This window comes from Humulus lupulus, chromosome 5, assembly GCF_963169125.1.
Source record: "Humulus lupulus chromosome 5, drHumLupu1.1, whole genome shotgun sequence".
Taxonomy (NCBI): Eukaryota; Viridiplantae; Streptophyta; class Magnoliopsida; order Rosales; family Cannabaceae; genus Humulus; species Humulus lupulus.
The window spans coordinates 216,399,761-216,416,143 of NC_084797.1; positions in this window are offsets into that span (position 1 = coordinate 216,399,761).

A 16,383-nucleotide genomic window follows, 5' to 3' on the forward strand; every position below is an offset into this window, starting at 1 on the left:
CCGTCGCAATTTTTGGAGCAAAAGGTTCGAGCTCCTCGTCTGAGCCGCAATCATCTTTTTCTTTCCTGGATAAGAGTCTTTTCATCTTTTCTTCCATTAGTGCTAGTCTCTCAAGGGTTTGGTCCCTAGTCCCTAGGTTAGCTAGGGGCTGTTCAACAACTCCCATCATATCATACGCGTTTGACGGGTTATTGTCCCTCCAAGCTCGAGCTTGGTTATGTGGGGCATTCCCGTTGTCATGTACTATGGATGGACCTTCCTCGTGTCTAGTATAGCTAATATCCTCATCTCGAGCTGGACACCTTCTCTACGAGTTCAAATGATCATGCAAATCGGGTTGTGGATCATATCAAGGACTTTGCACTGAACTTAAATGATTTCTTAGGTCTACCTCGGACCTACCGCTATGATAATTCTCTGTCCAGTAACTTCCGTTCGCGAAACTTACAGCTCGCAGTTGAGATCAAGGACCTAGATTCTCAACATGCATTCGTGGGACGGAAGTATTTGCAGATGGGGGAGGATTTCTCCTACTGTTCCCATGGGCTGAAATATCTCGTTGAGGACAGGGTGGTGTTTGATGTCTTACAGGTGACAGAGGATGCCTTATTGACGAGGCTATCCTTATTCCATCAGGACAGACTAAATTAGCTCACCTTGGTTTCACTCCAACGTCCCTTGTTCTCTGAGCCTGGTACTCCGATCGTGGCACAGAGGGGTTTGACGGAGCGTTGTATCTTCATGAGCTTGCCCTAGCCCCTCCTCGCGAATTGTTATGAGCATTTATGGGAATTTGTGTAGAAGGCACCGATCTTGGGGTCGCAGTCCTAGCTGACCGACTGACATGCTGATGGCCCGTGTGATGATCAGTGGGCCAATCATTCTGGTGATTTCACTCCGAAGGCACAGAACTCGAAGTGGCAGTTTCGACAGATCGACTCGGTTTAGGCCGGTTATTCCTGTGGGACTTATGAGACCCACTTTGCCTCTTTCCGACATTAACGTCGGTTGCAAGAGGGGTAATCGAGCCAAGACCTCCTCAATCTATCTGCTTGCTCTAGCAAGATGGCTCCTCAACTGCATGTTTTCCATCACGATAGCAGTCAGATAGCCTGGGTTAGGATTTGGCGGTAGCGACGCTGAACTCCCAGTATCGCCATGACCCGCTGGTTGTTTCCTCGGATGTTGTTGAACATCCGGGCCCCTTTCATTGGGAATAGCGGTATGATGGGCCTCCTGCCCACCAGGCTGTTCTGTCTCATTATCGTGCATTGAGTGAGTGAGCACCATGATGAAAGTTGACTAGAACTTGTAAAGCACTAATTTACTCTTAATGAAAGCACAAAATTGTTGACGCGGTTTTTCACCAACCGTATATTAAGAAATGAAATGGATAGATTAGTGCTAGATAATAAATCACAATGAAATAACAAGTACCCACTCAAAAGCCCAGAACTTTTACATGGTTCAGTGGTTAAAATCCACCTAGTCCACGGGTCAATATTATAACTGTTTCTCTCTTTATTTTGGTAGAGTTTTGGTAATACAACAAAATTGGTCCCCCTCCCTGTCCATCATTCCTAGTATTTATAAGGAGATTTCCTGGACAAATTTGGGTCACCATGTAAATAAACCGTGTAATTATATATGGTATGTAATTAATTCAAATTATTCCCATTTACATTGCGTTATGATTTGATAACATAATAAATATGCTCATGCTATTTCAGGTAATAAATTAAATATATATGAGACAGTCTGGTCATTAATGAGCGTATAAAGATATCTCGAGTCTCTTGGGATCCTTCAGTATGCGTATATCTAGGTCCTCAAATACTGAATATCTCACCTAAGCTCGTGTTTGACAGCTATCTGACTCCGAGCTCATAATAAATCCAGGACGCCTAATATTGGGTCTGATCATTATGAGTCTCAAGCTGCTCACATGGTTAATAACTAGGTATTCTACTTGGTTATTTTTCTCGTATTTAACTGTCAGCTGTACCCGAGCTGGGTAAGTGAACTCGTGCTAAATTTAGGGTACAACAATTATTGATATAAATATTTATATATACTATAGAACTATAATTCATTCTATTATATATATACATATATTTTAACAACAGTGAACCAGTTTTTTTTATTAAAGTTATAGACAATGTTTACAATTTTAAAACTAAGCAAACATGCATTACACGTTACTTCTACCTAGTAAGACTACATATATAATACAAGACTAGATATTTAATAATTATGTTAATATAAAATTAAATGTTATAAATATTATTTTGATAATAACATATAATCCTAATTTTTTACTAAATATATTAATATGAATTCAAATATTATAAAATATTATTATAATAATATTTAATACAAGACTATATATTTAATACTTATATTAATATAAATTTAAATATTATAAAATATCATTATAATAATAATATATAGTACATAATCTTAATTTTTATAAAAAAAATTATCATTTATGTTTAAAAAGGTTATCATATTATATATATTTTAAAAAATCATAAACAGTGTTTTTGTTTAATTTTTCATTTAATATGTTTATGTCATTCTTTTATATATAATATTGTTTATTTATTTGAAGTTTTATGATAATGATACAAATTTAATAAATATAATTGATAAATTCTATAAATAAAACTAAGCAAACGTGCATTGCACGAGCAACGTGCAACAAGCAAGAAGTTGCAGGAGGTGGCAGAGAAGCAAGAAGCAAGAAGTTCAGTACAGAAAATTGAACTTATAATTATCAAGTTCAACACAAATAAGAAATATACTAGAACCTAGAGTTGAGTGCTATAAGCATCATCATCAAAATCATCCTGAGTAGGAGGTGGTGGAGGTGGTGGAACTGGTGCCTGAAAGAACTATGGAGGATATTGGGGAAGCAGGGGCACCCTTGTTCTTGCCTTTGTTGTTCCTCTTGTTGCCTCCGCCATTCCTCATGTTGCCTCTGTTGTTCCTCAAGTTGCAGGCGAAGTTGAGTAATTTCTTCTAGGTTATATTGTGTCTGACTGGAACTCGAACAAGACGAGATACTAGTCGCTCATTTTCCACCAATAGCCTTCAGTCTTGGTTGTTGGCTATATCCTCTCCTGTGACGAGATCGCTGACCTAGTACCTCTGTCATAATGTATAGGTCTTTGGGTAAAATTCAGTGACCATTTCCTTAAACAGATCATCATACATCTCATTCTGGGTACTATCATCGATGGGGGGGGGGTCATGAAAAGATTCATAAGGTGTCTTGGTTGATTCATCAAAACTTTGATATTGTCTTAATAAATCTACCAACACATCTGTCATCTCTTCTTCGTCATTCTCTACAACCTCCTCTACTGAGCTAGAAAAAGAACCCCATGATAAAACCAAACTGAGTATGATGGTTGAATGCCATTTATAAACAAATGGATCTTAATTATTTGTGGAGTATGAAATTTAGCATTGAGACACTTCTTATGAGGGCATTGAGTAACTCCAGAAGAATTAAAGTGAGCTTCAGTGACTCCAACAAATTCATCCACACCTCTCCTAAAATCTGCGGATAGTTTGTTTGCAGTCATCCAACTCCAATCAATTGACATAGTTTTCTATATAACAATTAATCGAAGATCAAAAATTGGAAAAATGTGCATGTGTCCTAATCCACCTAGTCACTCCATCACTATCAGGTTCACAAACCTAAAAAAAATGGACAAAGTTTCATCTGTTTCTATAACATTTCCCAATTTTACAAGTACCTATCAATTCAACAAACAACAAGCACAAAAGATAATAAATTTTCTCCTTATATCTCCCAGCAGACAAACAAGCCCAGAACCTACTTCACTATAACACACATAACATAAACCTTCCGATATCACCGCAGTGCACAATATTTAATCTCAGAACCTACTTCACTACAGATGAATATTTAAGATATTCAAACTCTTCTAACAGTTGAATAATATTATTAAACAAAGAATAATATTCATATTTTTATTTCTAAAGTAAAATAAGATTAAGACATTCATAAACAAAAATATAGATATGTTTCTTGAAACTTTATTGTAAACCTAATCTATCTCATGACATTCATTTACCTAGCATGAGATATATTTCTTAATTTACCTAGCTTGAGCTTGCTTAGTACTTAAGGTCCCAACGCGATATTGGTGTTATCTGCGTTGTACATTATCTATCATCGTAGAAAATGGGCTGCTCCAGTACCTCATGAGATCCATTACTTATTTAATCTAAAGACGAACCCTTCTCATCGCAACTCGGGGTACTTCCACTTCCACCATTATACGAGCGAGGGTACCGACACCTTCTTGGAAGAGATCTCTGAAAATATCAAGGCGTTTAGATATGCCGACAACTATTTCTTCACTAAGAATGCAGAGGCCATCTACTCCAAGTTTAAACACGTCGGGCCTTTTTAAAGACCGCTCCCGACCCAGGCTATGACTGTTAGGGCTAAGGCATTGATTTCCATGACCCTTGAGGAGAAGAATGTGAAGACCCTCGTTACTTCAGAGAACCTTAGGAAGGTCAGGTTGTTTCCTTCTACTATTGTCAATGTTCCTAATGAAGATGGTCCTGAACCCGTGAATGCCACAGACTCCCCGGGACTCATTCATATTGAGGAGGTACCATCTTCGCCCTTGCTAGCTGGATAGAAGGGTGATGAGGTAGGTACATCCGTGCACTCACTGCTTGCTTCAGATGATTTTGATGAAGCCATGTTCGAACCTGAATCTCATTCAGAAGGTTAGACACTTTTATCATCTTTACTTTATGTTTCATCTGTATTTGATATCCCGCTAATATTTGATCTTCTTTTGTAGGTTCAAATATGTTCGAATTTGTTCATACTCAACAAAGGTTGACTCCAACTGAGACTAGCCCTTCCGTCCGAGCGGTCAAGAGGGCCAGGGTTGAGGCTGAGTCGATAACAAAGGTTCCTCCTCCGAATCCTTTGGCATCTAGTCCTTTCGCAGAGGTAGAGCCATCCTTGCCTACGCCGGTTCCTCCCAGTATTATTTATGTGGGTGCCTCCTCTTCTGTGCCTGCTCCCTTATCTGAGCCACACCAGTTTGCCAAACAGAAATTAGGTGCCATCATGGACCAAGCATGTAACGACCCAAAATTACTAATAAGGCTTAAGGGCCTTGATTAGTGTGTCGGGAGGGCACAATTGGAAGTTATGTGAATTAATGGTGAAAATGCATGATTATGTGATAAGCATGCTTATATGATTATTTGGATTTATGTGATGCATGACTATGCGTATTAGTATGCATGTAGGCCCTGATTAGGTTATAAGGGCATATTTGTAATTTTGGCCTGTTGAGGGCATAAATGTAAATATTTGTGATAAATTGTTTAGACCACATTATTATGTGGATATATCTGCAGCTTGTGACTCAAGGCGATCCTAGTGAGCGGTTTAGCGGAAAAGTCACGGCGGGGATTTATATCCGGCTCGGGGTGAGTCTGGGGGTATTTCTGGGAATTTAGAGAATATATTGGAGACTATTTGTTATTGAGGAAAATAATTGGTGATTAGTTAGGTGTCGAGATGTAAGCGGTAAATATTAGAGACATTCGAGGAATTAGCGGGAAATTAGGAGAATGACCAAAATGCCCTTAGAATGATTTAAAGGTTTAGGATTTATTGGGAGGGCAATATGGTCATTTGGTCTATAAGAGGATAAGTCATACTCAGCCTTTATTCACTTAGTGGAATGTTTAGAAACTAAAGGAAGCTGAAAAAGAAAAGAAAAGAAGAAGGAAGGAAGGAAAGAAAAACAAAACACTTGGAGCTATCCCTTTTCTCCCACTCGGTTGGCTATTCTTCTTCATTTCTTGAGGATTTTCTGGAGCTGTAACTCAGGGAGAGCTTGGGCTAGAGCTTGGAGTTAGGGACCTTGACTTAGCTTGAGGATTAGCAGAGGTTACTCATCCAATTAATGTAAGTTTTCAAGGTTTTCTTCAGTTTCTAGTTTTGATGTTGAAATGGTTTTCTAAGCTGAGTTTTGATAGGAATTTTAGGGAGTTTAGCCCGAGGATTTGAGGAGTTGAAAGCTGAGGAGGTGTGGAAGATAACCTAGGTTGAAATTCTCCATTGAAGGTATGAAATTCTAGCTTTAAAGTTTTGAAGTTTCTGATGTTCTGTTGAGTTTTTGAGTTTCAAGATCAATCATGGTGGTTTTTTTGGTTTGGGGTGCATGTGGTTGAGTTTTGTATGGTTGGGTCATATGGGGTGAGTTATACATGTTGGTAGGCTTGTTTTGGTGTTTGGTTGAAGTTTGGAAGGATTTGTAGAGGTTTGGCTCGGGGAAAATCGAAGGAAGAAAAAACAGGGTTTGGCTGTGCTGTGACTAGTGCTGTAGCACTAGCGTTTGGGCACTACAACGCTAGGCCTAGTTGTCTGGGAGCTTTTTGGATTTGCTTGTAGTGCTATAGCGCCCTCTTTGTAGCGCTGTAGCGCCACCCTGTTTTCAGAAGGGGGTTTTTGAGTTATTTCCTAGGGTTTTTGCCCGAGGGCTCGGGGTTTGATTCCACCACCCCATTTGGTGGAATTAGGGCTTCCTGAGGGCTCAGGGTTGGTCCCGAGGGTAGATTTTGGAATTGAAGTTTGGTATGGTTTTAATTTGTGGTTGTGACTAGGTGTACGCTAGGGCTTGGAAAGGATCATGCTTGAGGGTCAATTTCATTGATTAAAGCTAACAGAATCAAAGGTAAGAAAACTGTACCCGATTATGTGATTATATTGGGACTATGAGCTCCCTATATCTTTATGATGTCATAGATGGTATTATGCCATGGGACATGTGATAAACGACCTAAGAGTGTCAGAATCAATATTTGCGCACAGGGCGCGGCTCGGCCACTGGTAGCTGAGGACAGCTTGATATTCACTGACCTCAGTTTAAGCAGGCCAGAGTCAGTGGGATAAATAGGGGGTGCGACCTAAGGGCGTCAACCCTGGTTATTATATGTGAATTGGTTATTAATGTGAGTTAATGAGCTTAGTATGCTGAATGCATGGTTATGTGAATGGTTTGGATTATTGAGTATATGGTTATACTGTATGAGTTATTTGATTGTTGATTATGCTCTCTTATTGTGTTTTCTTGCTAGGCCTTGGCTCACAGGTGCTACTGGTGCAGGTAAAGGCAAGGGCAAAGTGGACCAGCCTTGAGTTGGAGAGCTTTGGGTACATAGTCAGCTGATCAGCCGCCACGGCCGAGGAGTGGTATAGGACGGGAAAAGCCTAAATGTCTGTTTTGCGCTTAGAGTGGCTAGTAGCTATACTTTTAACCTGGAATTTTGCAAACTGTCTTTTAAATGTTATTAATTTTGGGATCCCATGTAAAAGAATGTTTGAGTATATGAAATGTAACATTTGTGACCGAAATCTTTTAACCCTAGTTCAACTATAGTCTCAGTAACATGTTTCTAACTAAATGACTTGATTAACAAGTTTTGCACCTTTATAAACACACAGTGTAACGGTCTTGGCTATCCAGAGCGTTACAGCTTGGTATCAGAGCGTCCTAGGTTTAAGGGTTCCTGAAGACTGGCTGGACATGTACATTCACTGCGAAAGAGAAGCTCGACTCAGGGTTTGGTAATTGTGTATACATAATTATATGCTTAAATGATTGGAAAGGAATATGAATGCTGATATCTATATGATTAATAGGAAGCATGAGATACTGATAGGGTCTGGCCCTTGACTATTGCGTGATGAGATTGAAGTGTGCTGATTAGCATTGCTATTGCATGTGAATGAATATTTGGATAATGGTTTGCATACCGAGTGTATGTGGTTAACTGCCTGAATTGAATTCATATATCGTATCTGTTTATGGGCTTGTAGGAAGCATGATAAAGTGTGAGTATATTTGGTTGTAATAAAAATTTGGTAGCTAAATGTATAGTATTATGGATTTGTTTTTAATATGCTTTATGTGTGCATAATAACTGTGGTTATTTGGACCTGGCTATGGAATGGTTCGGAGTGTGAACCTCAGGGCTGAGGAGTTTAGTCAGTAGTGGCGGATGAACTCAAATTGTTTGCGCCTATAATGGTTAAGTAGATTTGGCATTTTTTTATAGGGGGATTGCAGATGATAATTGGAGTTGGAAACCTCCATCTGCCCATGAAAGCCGCAGTAGATGTTCGCTAGTATGTGAGTAAGCTGTGGGGTTTAATAGTTGAGACTAGATGGAGAAACAGCGGACTTCTCTGGGGAAAGAACTGCTTTGTATGCTTTGATAGTAAGGTTACCAGTGTTGGTTTACTGTGAGGGTATAGACAGATAAGGGTATTATATGGAAGGCCTAAAATGTGCTATCCTTTGGATTTGAGGAAAGTTTGGGTTGCCTAAGAGTTGGTCAGTGGAAGGGCAAAGCTAATTCCATCCTTGGTTATATGAAGATTAGAGGTCATGACTAAGGGGTTGTGCTAAGTATTTGTGCCAGAAGGATGCCTAGAAATGGTACTTGGGCCGAGACATTGAAATGATGGGTTAGAAAGAACTCAGATGGTGAATTGATGAAAGATGTTATAAAGACATAGTTTAAGCTGCGGAGACTGGTAGGCTCATAAGCTTGATTTGGAATGATAAGGTAACAGTAGTGTATGTCAATGAGTTTTGTGAGTTGGGTAATTCATTTTGGAAATTTGATACAGGCGGATGTAGCTGGAAATGATGACCCATTTAAGGATTAAACTCTAGAATAGTCCAGAGCATTTGGGCCCCTCTGATATAGGAAATCATCATTTGTATTTAGGTAGCAGAGAGGGTCATGTTATTTAAGATCTATGAAATGAGGTATAGAGCATGAGTGCCGGAGATGCAAATGACAGTATTTCCATTGGTGGAGTTTAGTAAGGAAAGATTCTCGATAATCGAAGCAGAAGAACCCCGGACAGTTCTATGGCTCCTGGTCTTGTCAGGAAGGGGAAACTGATTTACAAGATAGTCGTCAGGATAGTGATGGGAACCTTAGAATCTGAGATTTTTTAGGACTTGCGTTGCGAGTCCTAAAATAATGTTTTTAGGGCTCGCATTGTGAGCCCTAAAAGAATTGACGCGAGACCTAAAAGAATGGACGAAGTAAGTGGCGATGCCACCACTCCACGGTGGCCATTGGGTCTAATTTTTTAGTGGGTTTTGAAGCCGAGGATGCAAGGAATATGGTGGTGGTGGTGGTGGTGGTTCATCTCGTGGTGGTTCATCTCGTGGTGGCTCAAGGTGGCCGAAAAGTGGTTGGAAAGTTTGGGAAAACCCCAAATCGCAGAAACTTCGACAAGCATTTTGAGGGCCTTAGGCCGTGCGTGAGGGCTGAGCTCCGGGGGTTGGAGGTTTCAGGAGGCGGCGTGTCGATGGGGCGGCGCGTGGCGTTTGACGGCGATGGCAAGGAAATCATTTGGCCTTGGAAGAGACAAGCTAGAGAAAGAGGGGGGAGCTTCGGGAGAGATAGAGAACCGAGGAGAGAGAGAGAGTGATTGTTTGAGTGATTTTTGTATTTTATTTATATTATTGAGTGATTTGAGGAGTTGGAGGGAATTTGTGATTTTTTAAAATTCAAACTTTTAGGACACACATAAGTTTTTAGGGCTTGCACCGCATGTCCTAAAAATATTCTTTAAGGACTCGCAATGAGTGTCCTAAAAAGTCCAGGATATAATGACCCAACTTATTCTAGACTTTGGACCATTAATAACTACTATACATAGACACTAATCTTTAAGAAAACATACATATGAAATAATCATAACTTCATTAAAACTATGAAACAAAAGTTAAAATACATAAAATTCAGAGTAGGATATGGGATCCCATTATTTTGAAAATAAAACATAACATAACTTAAATCTTAAATAAAATGGTTACAATACTAAGTGCGGAAATACATAGAAATCATAATTTAAAAGACTTAAAAAACTTCATCCTCGAATAGTTCACGCAGTCCACCGATTCCATTCTCCCTCAATACACATTCCCAAGCCGCCAAGAATCTTCCCGCCGCCATAACTATTTTCCTAAGGAATGAGCCTGATGCCCAGCAAGGAAAATCTACTACAAGCATGAAACATAATCATAAACATAAGCTATAAACATATAAAATATTCTATAAACATTTATCATAATTCTAACCCATGTACATGGTAACTATTGGGGTTTGCTAACTAAGCAACTATAAGCCTCAAACTACAATGAGGTTTGCTAGTTAAGCAACTATAAGCCCCAAAAACAAAAAAGTGTTGGGGTTTGCTATATAGCAACTATAAGCCCCAAAACATACAACATATAAAAACATACTATAGCATAATCATAACATATAAAAACATACTATAGCATAATCATATAAGCATATAATACTATCCTATTTTCCTTGCCAAATACCGAGATGTGAGAACAAGGTCGGGATTTTGGAACACTCCTAAAAACCATTAATAGAAAGGGTGAGTATTCTAAAAGAAAGAGATGAAAAGGAAAGAACTAAACCATCGAGAAGGTACTCACCGACAAGAACCTCAAGTTCAAAGAACTTAGATGCCTAACCATGAATGAAAACAGTGAGTTAGGAATTGAGTAGAGAAAAACTATAAAAATAATGAAACAATACAGAAAGGAACTAGAATTAGGAATACCTTGAATGCACTATAACCGAACTACACCTCGATATCGGAATACACACTATTATCCTTACTTCCCAAGTGTTTAATGAGCTTAGAATGATAAAGCTTATAACCCTAACCCAAGTGTTTAACACTCTAAAGTAAACCTAGCAGCTTGAAGGCTCTAAACTCAGCTTGAAGAATGAAATAAATGGCTGGGTACTAGGTCCTATTTATAGAGTTCAAGAATGAAAAGATCTTCATTTAGCTTGAATAAAAATAATGACTTTTTAATTGAAAAACATTTGAATATTCGTTCAGCAGAGGCTTAAGACTCGGTCAAAAAGATTCTGGACTTATCAAGAGGTTAAGGATTAAAATGAGCTCGGTTTCAAAATTATTCAAAATTCATGCCCTAAAGCTAATATATCGCCCATGCTAGGCGATATATCGCCTGGACTGATATTCCTGAGGCTCGTTGAAGTGGTCGTGCGAAGTTACGTGTTTTTCGTATCTCCGTGTGGCGATATATCGCCCCCTAGAGCTGTGATATATCGACACACGTTGAAATATTATACACGTAAATTACACTTTTTCAGCCTAATTTGAATTGAGTAAACAACTTTGACTGAGTCCTATAACGATTTCAAATCTGCTGGCAGACTTTGGGGTTTTCAAATATTACTCTTAATAAACTATTCCTCAAAAATACTTAATTTCTCATTAAACACGCACTTGACAAATGTCATTATCTTATTGGGTCTATCTAAACCTTATAGTATAATAAATATCATCTTCATAATCAGTCATATTAATCAAACCTTAGGTTATAATTAATATTCTTAAACTATACGTTAAACTTATAAAATCTATAAGTGTTGCTACGAGTGTCCAACTAAGTCCCGGCTTGAACCAAAATCCACAGTAATAAACATACTATAACTACTACTAGATATTACTATTACTACTATTATCTAACTAGCTAAGTAAAGTTCTTGGACTCTACACAGGATGTGTTTATTAAAAAAAAAATCAAACTTTTAGGACACACGTAGTTTTTAGGACTCGCGTCCACGAGTTGTTTTTAGGGATCGCATCTAGGTGAGTGCCTTAAAAAAGTGTCCTAAAAGGGTGTTTTTGTAGTAGCGAGGTATCAGTATACTCTGAACACATGTATTTCACATGCCATACTAACCTTACTCCTTTACGTTTTTCATGATAACAACCATGGTAATGTGAGTAGTATGATACTTCACCAAGTACCATGAACGAAACAGTCAGGTTGACCACCCTATGCACTACAAGAAAAAAACTCTACAACAACATCTATTGCGACGACTCCAAAGTCGTCGATGTATGTAGGTAAAATCAACGAAAAATTAATTTTTCCTAATTTGCTAAAAATATAAGCTACATCGACGACATGTTGTCGCTGTAGGATCGTCAAAAACACACGACCAGGCCCTGCAAATTCCTGATACCCGTCGTCGCTGTAGGGTTCCAGGAATTTGGAGGGAACACGAGGCGGGAACTGACTCTACGGCGACGACATATCATCGCTGTAGGGTCTTCGTAAAAGAAAGAGGGAAATATGTTTGTCTATGGCGACGACATGTCGTCGGCTTAGGATGCTCAGAGAAATCAACCACCCAGAGTTGGTTGCATATTTGCACCCCTATAGCGATGACCTGTCGTCGCTGTAGAGTCATCGTGGAAAAAAAGAGGGAAATATGTTATTCTAGAGCGACGACATGTCGTCGTAGTAGGATAGGGAGGGAACTTAACCGCCAAGGGTCGGTTGCCTATTTTTCACTCCCTATAGTCGTTGTTATAGGACTCAAAATAAAACGTGGGAACGTGAACCGCCAAAATATTCAAATCAAATTTCACTGCCTACAGCGACGACATGTCGTCACTGTAGAGTACAAAATAGCACACGAGAGTATTCGTGTACTATTCACTATCCTACAACGACGACATGTTGTCGCTGTAGGGTCTCACCGTTTGAGTGAAACGGTGCATTTGATAGCAGCGATGACTGGTCATTACCTATAGCGACGACATGTCGTTGCTATAGAGTCCATCGTCATGAACCCCAGCCCGAGCCCCTTTCTTTCCCCCATTTTCTTAGAAACTGAAAAACCAGAGGCCATTTTCACCATCTCCGCTGCCCAACGCCCTTTAGGAGATCTTCAGGCCAATTTTTGGCCCCATATCTTCAGGTATGTATATTTATCACTCTTTATTTTGTATTTTTTTCATTAAAATGTATTTTTTGTTAATATTTGTTTGATTTTTGTATATGGTAAAAATGGTTTATGATAGTTTTTTTTAGTATTTTTAGATTGTGAGTGTGGTGCTCTATGTTGGTTGGATCATCCTCTTCCTATTGGGTATTGATTTTATGTTTTGGTAATTGATCATTTGTTTGGTTTTTATCTAATTGATTAATATGGTTAGTGTTAATTTTTTATTTTTTATTTGCATTTAGAGAGAGTTGAACAATCAATAGAGGTATATATGCATTTTTATTTATCTTTACTTTATTTTTTGGGGTTATATAAGTATATGTTTATTTTTATATATATGTATGTATAAATTAATGTGAATGTGTTTATGTGTATATGTTTATATAAGGAAATGTTGATTGTTTATGTTGATGATTTTTTTTCATAGATTAATGTATATGCTAATTTAGTTTAATTTTGATAATAAAAAAGTCAATTTGACATAAAGAACTTTCATAGTTGTTTAATATTTATTATAATAAAATTAAATATTAGGTTATAAAAAAATATTAATTTATGTGATATTTCATTGTATTGGGTATTCTATGCTATAGGTTAAATAAATCCATATTAGATGTTTATATTATATTTTTTTCAATTATATATATGTTAGGTTAGATAAATAATAGGTTGATTTGTGAACATGTTTATAATTTTGTTGTTGTTGTTTATTTGTTAATTTAAATGATTCTATTAAAATTTATGTATGCTTTGGGATTGATTTATATGTTTTTATGTAGATTTTAAATTTTGGGATAGGTTAGATTACAATCGTTATACTACCGCAATTTTTGTAGATTTAGAAAAACTAAACATTACAACATAGGTTTAACGTTAGTGTGATTAAAATTTTCAATTAATAAATTTTAAATCAATTAATAAAAATTAATTAAAAAATTATAAAGTGTAAATTAAAATAATAATTTTACAATTATAAAACATTACCAATAATTTTTTATAAAATAAGTAGAAATCAAAATAATAATCTTTAATGGTAAATTAATAAATTTGTAATTATATATTTATTTATTTAATTACTTTTATAATATATTCATAAAATTTGATAATATATATGTAGATAAAATAGGTAATTAAGTTAACTTTATTCTTAAAATTAAGCTAAGATTAAAATAATACAATTTTATTGTTGTTTTTTAAAAAATAAAGTGTAAATTTTACTAAGAATTTGATAATTATTAAATAACATAATAATAATTATAATTAAATATTTGATTATATAATGAAGCTCATAACTAACAATAATATATATTCTTAAAATTTGAAAAAATATATATATATATTCATACAATTTAATAATTTATTCATAAGATTTCATAAAATTATTAGCAAATAAAGTTAGATTTTTATGATTATCACAATGTGATAATTTATTTTCCACTTGAATCAGTTATGATGATTGACAAGAGTTGGATAACTAATAGACGACGTAACTCTGATGAGTTTTGTAATGGTCTTCAAGCATTTATACAAATGGCCAAGAATCATGTGAATGCTTCAGGAGAAGTCAGATGCCCATGCATTCAGTGTCTCAATATGCTGAATCAGAAACTGGATGTGGTGGAGGCTCACATACACAGATATGAGTTTCTGCAGCGATACGTGAAGTGGACCTACCACGATGAAGTTGATATGCCTCCAGTAGTGGACGACGGGGCTCCAATGACTGATGAGATGATTGGCATCATCAATGATGTTATTGGTGAACAAGACACTAACGTAGAAGGCATAAATGAAGGAATTTCATATGGTGGTGGCAATAGTGCGGAGAATCAATTTGATGACCTGTTTCAAGAGGTCGAAGCTGAGTTATACCGTGGTTGTACATGGTTGTCTTCCTTGAACTTCTCGACGAAGATGATGCACATGAAGGTTATGAATAAATGGACAAATAGTTCCTTTGATGAACTTTTGAAGTGTATGAAATTTGCATTCCCGAAGGAGAATAAGATTCTGGCTTCATTCTATGAGTCAAGAAAAAAATGAGGGAGTTAGGGTTAGGTTATCAATCAATTCATGCTTGCAAGTACGATTGTTGTTTGTTCTGGAAGGAGAATTCCCAAAAACAGAGTTGTCCTGTATGTGGTGAGAGCCGATGGGTTGACAAAGACACAAAGGGGAAAAAAGTTGCCCACAAAGGGTTGCGGTACTTCCCTTTGACTCCTAGGCTGAAGCGTCTTTATGGTTCAAGGCATACAGCAAATGATATGACCTGACATAGTACGAGACTATCGAAACAAGATGGTGTGATGCACCATCCTGTTTATGAGGGTGCTTGGAAACAATTTGATTCCAGATTTCCTGATTTTTCCAAAGAGCCCAAAAACATTCGATTGGGTTTGGCTGCTTGGTTTTAATCCATTTAGTAACATGAGTCTATCTTACGACATGTGGCCAGTAATATTCTGCACGTACAATGTGCCTCATTGGTTGTGCATGAAAGAGTCATCGTTCATGTTGACCTTATTGATTCTCAGTCTGAAATCACTTGGGAAGGACATGGATGTCTTTTCGAGGCCTGTGGTAGACGAATTGAAGGAGTTGTGGGATGAAGGAGTTCAAACCAGAGACGCTGCAACAAACAATGTATTCAGAATGTGTGCATCACTATTATGGACTATCAATGATTTTTCAGCCCGTAGTAGTTTGTCTGGTTGGAGTGGCCAATGATATATGACATGTTCTTCACGCAACGAAGACACTCCTTCATGCCAGGTAATTGGGAAGACGACTTATGTTGGTCATAGAAGATTTTTATCTTCTATGCATAAGTGGAGGAAGAGTCGCTTGTTTGATGGGAATTATGAAAAAGGACGTCCTCCAAGAAAATTCATTAGTCAAGACATACTCGAACAATTAGCGCAAGTTCCAGATCGTTTGTCGGGTAAACATGTCAGTTTCAGGGGTGTGAAAAGAAAGCGAGATCCAAAAGAGCTTAATTGGAGTAAAAATAGTATTTTCTTTGAACTTGATTACTGTCCCGAACTTGAACTGAAGCACAATTTAGATGTGATGCATGTAGAGAAAAATGTTTGCAACAATTTACTTGGTACTTTTCTTATGAATGAGAAATCTAAAGACACCACCAACGCACTAGTAGACTTGAAGAATTGGGGTATCCAAGAAGAGTTGCACCTCAAGGAAGACGAAACGAAGTTTATCAAACCACATCCTATGTACTCTTTCACACCGGATGATAGACGGTTTTTTTGTCAGTTCGTAAAAGGAGTTAGACTTCCTGATGGCTTTGGTTCAAATTTCTCTAAAAAAGTATCTGACAATGATGGCAACATTGTTGGGTTGAAATCCCATGATTGTCACATTATTATGCGATGTTTGTTGCTGGTAGGAGTTCGAGGCTACTTGGATAAGTCCATTTCGAAGACAATCATTGAGATTTGCAATTCCTTTAAGAAATTTTGTGCTCGT